The 10857-nt window shown below is 40.1% G+C and overlaps 1 protein-coding gene across 1 annotated transcript in view; it reads left to right on the top strand.

Moving 5' to 3' along the window:
- The first annotated feature begins 32 nt into the window (after nucleotides 1-32).
- PTPN14 (protein tyrosine phosphatase, non-receptor type 14) overlaps nucleotides 33-10857 on the top strand; it is a 118274-nt gene continuing 107449 nt past the window's right edge. The window contains exon 1 of the mRNA XM_009330194.1: nucleotides 33-64. The gene's annotated coding sequence lies outside the window, so the exon portion shown is untranslated. The remainder of the gene's footprint in view (nucleotides 65-10857) is intronic.

The following is a 10857-nucleotide window of genomic DNA, read 5'->3' as shown; positions in this document are numbered from 1 at the left end:
AGCCGCCTCCCGCGGGAGCGCACAAAGCCGGAGCCGCCGCGCTGCCCGGGCGGCCGCCGAGCAGGTAAGGAGGCGCCGCCGCCGAGTTTGCTCGAGTTTGGGCTGGGGCGCGTCCCCGCGCCTATCAGCCACCCGCGCCGACTTTGAAACAGTCCGAGGTATGCCTTTTGCTCTGTGTGCGCGAGAGGCAATATTTGCGTAGGGCTCGTTATGCTCTGCAGTTTGTGCAGCTGCAGCTCAGCGGCGTGTACGCTGCTGTTTGTAAATCACGAAAATAGCTAAGCTTGGGTTACAAATGCCAGTCGGTGACCTGCGATAAACAAGCCTCGGGACGGTCCGTCCAGCCCGTGAATTTAATCTGCTAGACACCCAGATACCGCGGCGTTTGTATAATCGGGAGGTATTTGTAAACGGCTAGGAGCGGGCAGGGCTCTCTGCCGGGCTGCTCGTATTTACACCGCGGCGTGCCCGTGTTTGTCTTCCCCCCGCCCAGGGGTTTACCTTGTTCTTTGTTAGTTACAGTCAAGCCTAAACCGGCCGTTCGTCTTCAGCAAATATGTAACGCCGAGTTACGCAGAAAAGGTCGCAGCGAGGCAGGGAGGAGTGACATCTGCTCTCGTTTCGGATGCGGCAAAGTCAATGAATTTTTAAGATCTCAAACTAGCTCGCTTCATCGGAGTGTGTTTGGGGCAAGCGTTACATAATGTACGTGTGGTATGTGGATATACTGCGTGCTGGAGCTTTCCTGTCGAGAAGTTGTGTCTCTCACTTGCGTAAAATAATCGTACGTTTCCATTGTAAGCAACTCTTCGGCTGTTGGTAACTTTAACAAGGTGGGAACGAACCGTGACCGGTGACGGCTCAGTTTCAGTATGTTGTTGCCCAGAAAGTTTTCTGGGATTTTTGGCATGCGGCCTGAAACCATAGCTGAAAGAAATACTTCTACCAGAAACCAGTTCTTTTCTCTTTAAACTCTATGCAGATAATCACTACTGGGTTTGGTTATTCCGAAAGCACTGTTATATGCTGAAGTTCTTTAGAGTTTGGAAAAATATACATATAAAATGGCTCCCCCCAAATCACAAGTCACCACCTGCCAACCTCCATATTAAGAGAGAAGGTAGTCAGGTCTTTTTGGGGACAGATGCGGGGGGAGGCAGTCCCAGGAGGGACTGCTCTCTGGTTATCCAGCTGAGAATGCCCTATCAAATATGAGTGACAAAATACAGATTATACAGCTTTTGCTCTTGCCCTCTGGGGGGTCTGTAGCTGACATCTAGTACTTGTTACATGGTGTAAAATAAAGCGTGCGTTGATATTATAGTAATGCAAATAAGCTTTAGGCCCTGTTCTGTTATTGGCAGTACTTTCTTGAACTTTTTTTGGTTTCTTTAGGAGGCTGTGCCAGAGTTGCTTACAGGCAGAGGGCACTTGTGTGTATCTAATGGGTCATGATACAAAAGTTGGGAGCTTTGCAAACGTACAGTTTGAAGCACAGCCCATCAGCTAAAAGATAGTCCCCAAAATCTGTGACAGAGCTTGTGGCCATCAGTTCTGCCACTTTCTGCGTGCGAGAAGTTTGAAAGCATGACCGGCTCGCTGCAACCTCAGAGGATCTACTGGTGCGGATCAAGGCCAGAGCGAGAACTGCAGGACTGATCTCGGTACTGAGCAAATTGAGCTTTTGTATGTACATTATACTTACAGTTTTAAACGTGCCTTTTAAATGTTTCTGTAGTAGTAGCAGAAGTCGCTTTGGTGCACTGTTGTTCACGAGGGTTAATTAGCAATCAACGTTAATACTAATAACTGACTTTTCTCCTGGTCGTTCTTGTCTAGCAGAAGCCCGTGAGTCAGTTATCGTAACTTAGGTATGGAATGGCTTTCTGTGAAATACATCTGCTTTTGTACACTTAGCAAACTGTCTTGGCCGCCAGCGGCTCCTCCAATCTTGGAGAAAGTATTTAATATTAAAAAAAAAAAAAAGTTCTCTACATACTTCTGGTAACTCTATGGTTTCCTTTTTCTATGTTTGTTTTGTACCACTACAGCCAAAGGGGCTGCTCTTCATTCTGTTTCTCTTCATATCCAGTGAGGCTGTGTTTGATTAAATGTTACTGAAGTAGCTCATTTTAATCTGGATTTAAGTTTAGCATAGATATATGCAGTGTGAAAAGTGTACTTGAACGCCAGCTCCTCAGCTGGAAGCAAGTCCTTCTCTGTTGCAAGGGTTAGTCAGCTGAGGGGGTTTTATAAACTACTGGTAGTATACGAAGGTAAAAAGTTTTCAGCAGGCAGTGCTGCTCAGTAGCGTATGGGTCCTAGTCCTGCAAAGACCCACCCATGTGCTTAAATTCGCATTCATGAAGAGTGCTTTTGAAACCATGGAATTTCTTTTATATACATAATAATAAACATGTATACAAGTCTTTGCAGGAGCCAGGCTATAATACTTAGTATGCAATATATTTGTGCACGTGTATCCAGCTCAATTACAAGAAGATTTCAATAAAGGCTTAATTTTTATGCTGAGCAGATGCCATAAAAGTCTTTTTATGTCTAAGTCAATCGAGAAGTGCAGCCTGCCTTGGCCTATTATACTTTGTGGAGTTCCACTAGAACAGCTCCTGATCTGTGAAAACAAACCATTACCCTGTAGATGTTCCTCCTGCGAGGAGTATGCCTGTGCACAAGATTCTCCGAAATGTTATGTGAAAAGGTCTGGTTCCATTTTTGAAATCTACTGATTCTCTATTCAGAGACTCTGTGAAAGCTGCTGACTCCACCTCTTAGATTGTTTTAAAAAATACATTAAAAAATAAAAATTAAAGACTAGATCCTAAAGGAACTGATGTAGACCTGAGCTGAAGTCCAAGATCATGATAAAAGTATGATTTTGATTCCACTGTCTAACCCCATCCTCCTGCGCCTAGTACAGGAGACCTCAAAATGCAGTGGGCACTCATAGCTTCCTCTGGTTGTGCTGGATCCCGTCCGTGTCCAGAGTGAGTGTAGCCTGTCCTACCCAGGTGCCTATCTTCTGCTTAAGGCCTTCTGGTTTGCTGTGCGCTTGGAGCTGAAGAGGTGGTCTATGAGGAGACATCTCACACGCTCCGAAGGAATAGAGCTCCTCACAAATGTGGAAATAACCCCGGGACCAGGAACTGCGGTCCATACTTCCCCTTTCCTCTTTCTTCTGGGCTGTAGGAGGGAGTGAGGAGGACTCTGGAGTGTGAAAGGATCAATGAGTCAAATGTCCAAGTGTCCAAAAGCTGACATTTAGGTGCTTTACCAGGTTACAGGGATTTTGTTGACTTGGTCTTCATCTCTTTTGTGAAAGTGTGATTTTGAGGTAGTAACACTACATCTTTATTTTTCGGTTGTGTGCATTGTTGGGATGGTTATTTTCTTTTTTCCTGTCTCTTGACAGTACTTGGCTTGACTATCGGGTTTTTGGGTATAGTTGGGTTTTTTTGTTTGGTGGTTTTTTTTTTTTTTTAACTGTAAAGCTACCTGACAAAATGGAGTGTATGATTGAAATGTTTGGATAGTTTTGTAATGATAAGCAAACAGAACACAAAATTGGAGCTTGCTGAAAATTTTTAAGCTAAAAGATATAACAAGGTACAGCTTATCTTAAATATATGAGGAATCAAAATTGCTATTGACATTATTTTTTAGATGAAAATCAAATTTGGCTTTCCTTGTTAAATGTGTACATGGCTATCCTTTTCTTCTGCTTGCACCTCTTCTGTTTAAATAAACCTTTAGGTAATTTTAATCTGTTTATTCACAGTTGATGCTTTGGTAGGCAAGAAACCTTAGTATTGGTTTTACTGATTCCTTTAAGATAGCACAACTGAGCTTTTTCTCTTTTGATTTAATGAGAATGTTTTTCACTAGCTAAATCTGTTGTTTTTTACTTGTTAACGTATAATGTAATGCACTTCTAAAGCAAACTTACTAAATTCAAGGATGACTTCATGTGAAGGTTTGAAGGATTAGGAGCATTTTAATTTCATTGTCTTCAACTTTCAATGTCCATGCATAATATAATGAAATTTGGCCCAGTTTTAGTGAATTGACAAGATTAGATTGTGGTCAAATAAAGGTAATGTAACTGTGCAAATGCAATGCCTTGCCATCTGAACGATGTTGATTGGTATTTTTGGCTTTACATGCAGAGGAAGGTAAAGAAGGCTTTAAGATTGCTCTTTAAAGTGTTTCTCAAGGTCAGCAAATCAATGCTAAAAGTGCCATCTGGAATTAAGGACACAAGACTATGATGCAGCACAAAGCATGTAAAAGGAATATGCATATTTGTTTTACAATGTATTTCCCCCCATCGTTGCTGCCCTAATAAGCAGTTGTACATATTATAGTCAACTATGCAGGAGCGACTTCTGAAAATACCTAAGGGACTATAAATTTAGCACTAATTAACCATAAATTGAGGTAACATTAAGAAGGATTTCTAACCAAAGGATTTTTCTTGAGGGAGTCACATATGTGACATGTTGAATGGGTGATGTCCTGGGAAGAAGAGAACACCGACCTACAGCCCCCATCTGATGTCCTGTAGACGTTGTGACAGTCTTGTGTTCTGCTCACTTGAAGAGTTTAGATACCGAGGTTTGCTTAAAACCAAGCAAGTCTTTTGGGAACAGCCACTCTCCTTTCTAGTTCTCAAAGTGTACTTTTTCTTATGACTAAGAAATTTTTTTTTTTTTTGTCAGTAACAATGTAAACCTTAAATTACCATGTGATGTAGAAACAACTCTGAAAAGAGGGTGGTGAATGTGTATGTTGGTGATCTAATAAACTAGATGAATGATGGTGTGCCAAAACTTGCTAATGATGCAAAAGTATTTGGATTAGGCAAGATTGAAGAAGACTGAGAAATTGTAAAGGGAATCCAAGAAAGCTGGGTAAAAGGGAAGCATAGCAGATGATGTTGATAAATTCAAGAATATGCACATTAGAGGGAATAATTCATGTTACTGGATTGTAAATTAACTATATTTACTAAGGGGAGGAAGATTTCAACAATGTTTTATTTGAACTTGTGCACCTCCTTAATGGTTGGCAGAAAAAAATGCCACAGTCGTTGTGCAATGCTGTGTTAATAACACAAAGGACATTATTAAACTGGTGCTCAAATTCACCTGGGATAATCAATTTGTGATCTCCTATCAAAGAAGAGAGATTGGAAGATATTCATATGAAGTTGAACTGAAAACATTAGCGTAGTTTTGTTTCAAGGAGGTCAGAGGAGGTAGGATATATATGTGCAAAATAATGTTTAGCCATTAATAAATAATAATTCCGTTACCCTTTGATACAATGACTAGTTATAGGGAGTAGTTTGAAAGGCAATGTATATAATACCCCTAAATCACCATTTAAAAAAAAATACAAGTAATTGTAATACTTACCGCCAAAGGAGAGCATATAAACCAAGAGCCTAGTAGGATGAAAAAGAAAAGTGAACTATTCCTAGGGACAGGAGGAACAGTCACAGCTACAGCGGAAGGGATGTTAACTGTGATGCTGTAGGGCATAAATCAACAGTATCTGACAGGGATTAAGAAATTTACCTTAGGGCAGATCGTGCTGTTAGTGTCTGATGTGATATTTCATATGTTTTCTTCTGGAGGACATAGGGTAAGCTGCTGTTAGAAACAGGATATCGGTCTGATGAATTGATCCACTATAGCAATTTAATTCCTGTATTGTACTGTGAATGATGGTGGCTTTAATTAAATATTAATGCAGGAATTGAAAGATTTCTTTTTTATGTGTGTTCAGGCTTCATAGAAAGTGTGTGTTGGACTTTAACTCTTTAACACGATAAAGTTTGATGGTTTAATTTATTGAGGTGTGCTCTGCTGTGGCCTGGGCTGGCGTAGAGATGAACAGAAATGATGGTTAGGCTTCAATTAAAAGGCAGTTAGCATTGGTATCTATTATTAATTGATTTGGTTATCATGATCAATGATTTCTAATATGTGTTTTAACAGACAAGGAATATTTTGTAATTTGTGTAGTTAATACGAATATTTTTGAATTCTGTAACAGAATGATAGTTGCGTGTCTGACTGTGACAAATAGGTGGGCCGGTTCCTGGAGGTAACTAGATCTTCTGTAATTTAGAGGGTCTTTCAAAGAAAATATTGTCAAAGCAATAGTGTACCAAAACCATGGAATTCTTGCACATCTATAGACTGTAAATGTTAATCTGTTGCAGAAAAGGAAGTGGGGAAAAAATTGATTTAGTAGCAGGCACCATGACTGATCTAATAATCAACACCTCATGTGAACAGATTAGTGTATGTAGGGTATAACACAGTTAGACTTTGCCTGTAGAAGTTTCAGAAAACTATACTATAACCCAAAGTATAAAAAGCAAAGTCTTCTGTAACTTTTAGGTGGTCTGACCAACCAGAATGGGCTGTGTTACAGGCTGCGTGGCAGCTATCTACAAAACAAAATGTTGGACTGATTTTCTGACTTCCCCGTTGAAAAGGCTGAAGCTATTTTGAAGGTAGCCTTGCACTGCTTTTCTGAACTCAGAAAATAAGGTTAATGGGAAGGCCTGTATTTGTGAAGATGCATAAAAGTAATGCCCTCTTTTGGGACTCCATCCTTTGAACATTGGGCTCGTTCAAAGCATAGCTACCCGAAGGACACTGGGTAGGGCCTTAGCCCAGGAGAAGCTGGCTGTGTAGGAGAAGCATGAGGTTACCAGTATTTGTTTTAACTTGTGTTTGTGCAATTCTTTCTTGTTTTACAACTGAGAAAATAGTTTGCATTCCTCAGGTTTTTTAGATTAGCTCTTATCATGGAACTCCCTCTTTTGAGAGGAGGCATTCACTACCTTGTAGATAAAATGCCTTTAGCTTTTTATTGATGATGATAATTAAGCTAGGTTTTTGGACAAGCCTGGGCAAAAATCAGGGGACTTTGCCAATCAGAGATTCAACTAATAGAAGCCATTTTTGATATCTACCACTACATGCCCTTTTCATTTCGACCCCTTCCCTCAGCGCTTTCATTTGCTCTTTCAATGCAAAGCTATCCTGTTGGTAGTGGAAATGCTGCATTTTCTGAATATGTGATATGCAGTGCTTATCTCAGCTGCTTTAAAAGCGAGACAATGTGTAAAGGAATTTCTACAGAAACTTTGTCCCTGTTGTTTACCAGGACAGAGGGAGAGGAGAGGGAAAAGCAATATATCCAGTGGCTTTATTAACCTTGTGCTGGGGTGGAGTAAAACTTCTGATGCCTTCAGTGGGAGCAGGCCTTGAAAGTCCTACCCCAAATATAGAAAAGAGAGATTTCTGAGAAAATCTGACTTCTCCCTTAAGAGCTTTCTGAAATGCTCAATGTGAACAGACCTGCCTCAGGAGGAAGAACCATGATGAGCTTTGGGGGTGATGGGAATTTATTTCAAAGGTCCTGGAAAACAGGCATCTGAAATTATGTAATTTTTTTTTCTTGGTTGGCATGCTTTAAGAGCTACTGTGTAGGATCGGTGTCTATTTACATTCTTCATAGTGTTGTGAAGATTCAGTCTGTTTAGGAAAATGCTTTGGTCAGCTTACCAGATAAAGAAGTTTGCTGCTAACTTAAGCTAATTTAAGGGGATGGCTGATGCAGTCTTTTGCTGGTGGACAGAAATATTAACAGAGATTCAGAGCTCTGGTAGGTTCAGAACGGAGGGTGGACAGGACAAGTTTCTGCTTGTGAACAAAAACAACTCACGCAGACATATTTGAGTAAAGGTCCTGGGATTCCTTGCATCTTTGGCAAGACTGTGTTGTGGGAATCTGTGATAGCAGAGGAAGCTAAATCGCAGTATTGATACTTACGTGCTGTTGCTTCCCACTTTGTTGTAGTTCTTTCTGAGAAGACAGAAAGGCAATGACAGGGTTTTCTTGCAAGTTTGCTTCCATGTGTCCATGTTCCTTTTGGTAGCTTGGTGCCCCAAAATGCATTTGTGCATAGCTGGAAATCTTGTTCATAAAATAGAACTAAAATATTTGCAGGAGAGCATTATTGAGGCAGGTTAGCATTTAGCATCAAAAACATTAAGTATGTTCATTGCTAGTAGATTCCACTTCCAATCTTTTTTTTGTTAACTTTCTTTCTGACAAGCTGGAAATAAAAGCTGCCATTTAAAGTTGAAAGTTATTTTTGCTTGTTACATGTTTTAGGGCTTTTGGTACACAGTTTAATGTTTCATACTGTATGTTATGTAGAGAAAAGTGTTTACATAAATAGAATGCTGCACATGGAGAGTTAGATTTCATTTAATGATTAATGTTTTTTAATTCCATTCTGTGTTGCAGAATGTGCTGAGTGCTTTACAAATAGCAAAAGATATAATACGTGTCTTGAATTACAATCTAAGGAAGAGGAGAAGAAATGGTTTGGTGCAATAGGGAAATGGTGTGTTGTGGAGGGCTGGCATGTATCTGAGGATTTTGGTTTCTTTGGTCATAGCCTGCCCTCCTCTACAGCTGGTTCATTTCTCAGAAGTTTTTCTGGTTTCTGTATTTAATTGGTGAATTGTCGTAAACATGTGCATTTAAATATGCAAATTCACGAAGGCACATTTTCTGCAAATTTACAGTTCAGTAATTAAGAGGCAGTTGCTTCGGAAGGGAATTATTGATACCACCTCAGGATCTGACCTTACGAAGTGATGAGCGTTTCCCTGGACCTGGAATGGAGGGAGGCACATTCAAGGAGAATACAGCAGCTTGGATTATGAGATCTTCTCTACTTGTGATATGTTAGTTTTGCTCTAGCTCTTCTTGTTGTTCTTTGTTGCTGGTGTAGTAACCTAAAACAGTTGCTCACAGAACAGCTCTGAGCTTTTGTAGTATACATTTGCATATAACTCTTCACTGCTGAAAGGGTAAATGATTAATGTGGGTAGGATGTGCTTTCAAAAAACATTAAACCTTGCCTAATGATGTCCCGGTTGTTTCTTCTGGTATACAAATGGGTTTATCCAGAGAGACTGATATACTCTTACAGTTTTCCTAGAACCTGACTTAGGTATGAAGACTGTCACACATGCACTAATTATTCTGTCAAAACATCTGACAAGGGGTGGGTACACATGGGAGACAATTAGTCATTTTGTTCTATTAGTCAGTAATGTCAACGACTGTTGATGTTATATAAGGTTTCTTTCCTACTTTTGTATTTTCAGCTTGCGTTACAATAGAAGTTTGTTAACATGTAGCTTAACTTTCGTGTTAGCTTTGTGTGTTCAGTGTCCTTGACAAGTACCACTAACTCTCTGCATACAGCTGTGAAATTTGGACTTCCTTTCCCCGCCCCAGAGCAATACACTGACATAGTCGTGAGTGGCAGGACTGGGAGCTTGCAATAATACAGTAACTTCCATGCAAGCAAATCTGTTAAATGAATGGGGTATTCAGCTAACTTCAGAAAACACTGTCCCCTGTTAAATACCACTTAATTTTGCTTTCTCTGTTCTCCTTAGTAGTGTGGATTTATAATGTAATTTAATTTATTTTTTACTTGGGATGGAATCAGAGCAAATGCATTTCTCAGTCTCTTCATGTTTTATGTTGCAATCAGAGCGACAGAGGATATGACAACGACAGGGAAGGATATCCGCAATTATTCCGATATTTTCTTAGGGTGGAAAAACGGACTTGTGTATGTTTATCTTAAAAAGGCTTTTTGCCATAGCCTGAGAGCGCTGTGGCCGCAGTTTGGAAAGCAGAACATGTTAGTTTTGTTGAGTGCCTTTTACAAAAGTTAAAATATGGCAATGAAAATAAAATAACTTTTAAAACTTACATGTTGAAAAAGACCCTTTGGTAATACAGTGAATAAAATAATTTTATAAGATTAAGGTAGAATCTAGTTTGTCTATCAGGACAAACTTCCCAGTAGTGAGCTCTATGGTTTATTGTATTAATCTCTCGGGAATAGTAGCTCTGTTGTGGGGACCACGTTAAAATAACACTAGACAGTCCACTAGAGCATTCAGTGAAGGGTCTAAGTCTCCATCAGAAAAACGGACAAGGTTCTGGCTTTGTAATCAGATAGGTCTCTTTCTTCGTAGTGGTTTGAAATAAAAAAATATTTTTTAAATTAAAAACGTGATATTAGCTCCAGTAATTGTTATTTTTCCACAGCTCTATTAAGGATGTAGATGTGCTGGGTTACTGGACTTGGGAAAAAGTCGGGGTGGGTTTTTTTTTGTTGGTGGTTTTTTTTTTTTGGCTTGGACATTTAACGCGCATTTTTAAGCAAAGAATCTGGTAAAACAGTAGTATAAAGCCAATCCAAAGATCTTTAAGTAAATAGTTTTGGCAATATAGTGTTTTGGGGCCTTCATAAACGAAGTGATCTCCTTTGCAATATTTCATACCTTTGTACCTGTACTTTGATATGTGCTTCATTTGCTTTATTCTGAGGCATTTGACAGGCCATATATTCATTCACCCATGTATATTCCTGCCCCAGCTATGGCTGTCTTGAGGCATGATGTCCAAGCTAGTTTTACACTCCTAAATCACCATGCTTCGTGCACCAGGTTTCGTACACCAGGTTTCATCAGACATCATTAGAGCAGCTGCTCTCCACAACATGCTTTAAGCAAGGTGCTAAATTCGTCTCATGGAGAACCAGTGTGGATAGGAGCTGCTTGCGTGGTGACTTAAATGTAGATTTCCTCCACTGCTGTCTTGGTGAAGTAATTTTACTGGCATGTAAGTGAACTTTGTGTACAGGGGTGTTGTGGTTGAACCCGGCAGGCAGCTAAACACCCCACAGCCATTCGCTCACTCCCCCCCTCCCCCCCCTCGG

This window comes from Pygoscelis adeliae, unplaced genomic scaffold (genome assembly GCF_000699105.1).
Source record: "Pygoscelis adeliae isolate BGI_AS28 unplaced genomic scaffold, ASM69910v1 Scaffold308, whole genome shotgun sequence".
Taxonomy (NCBI): Eukaryota; Metazoa; Chordata; class Aves; order Sphenisciformes; family Spheniscidae; genus Pygoscelis; species Pygoscelis adeliae.
Note: the sequence above shows the minus strand (reverse complement) of the source record. Positions and strands in the feature narration are given on the sequence as shown.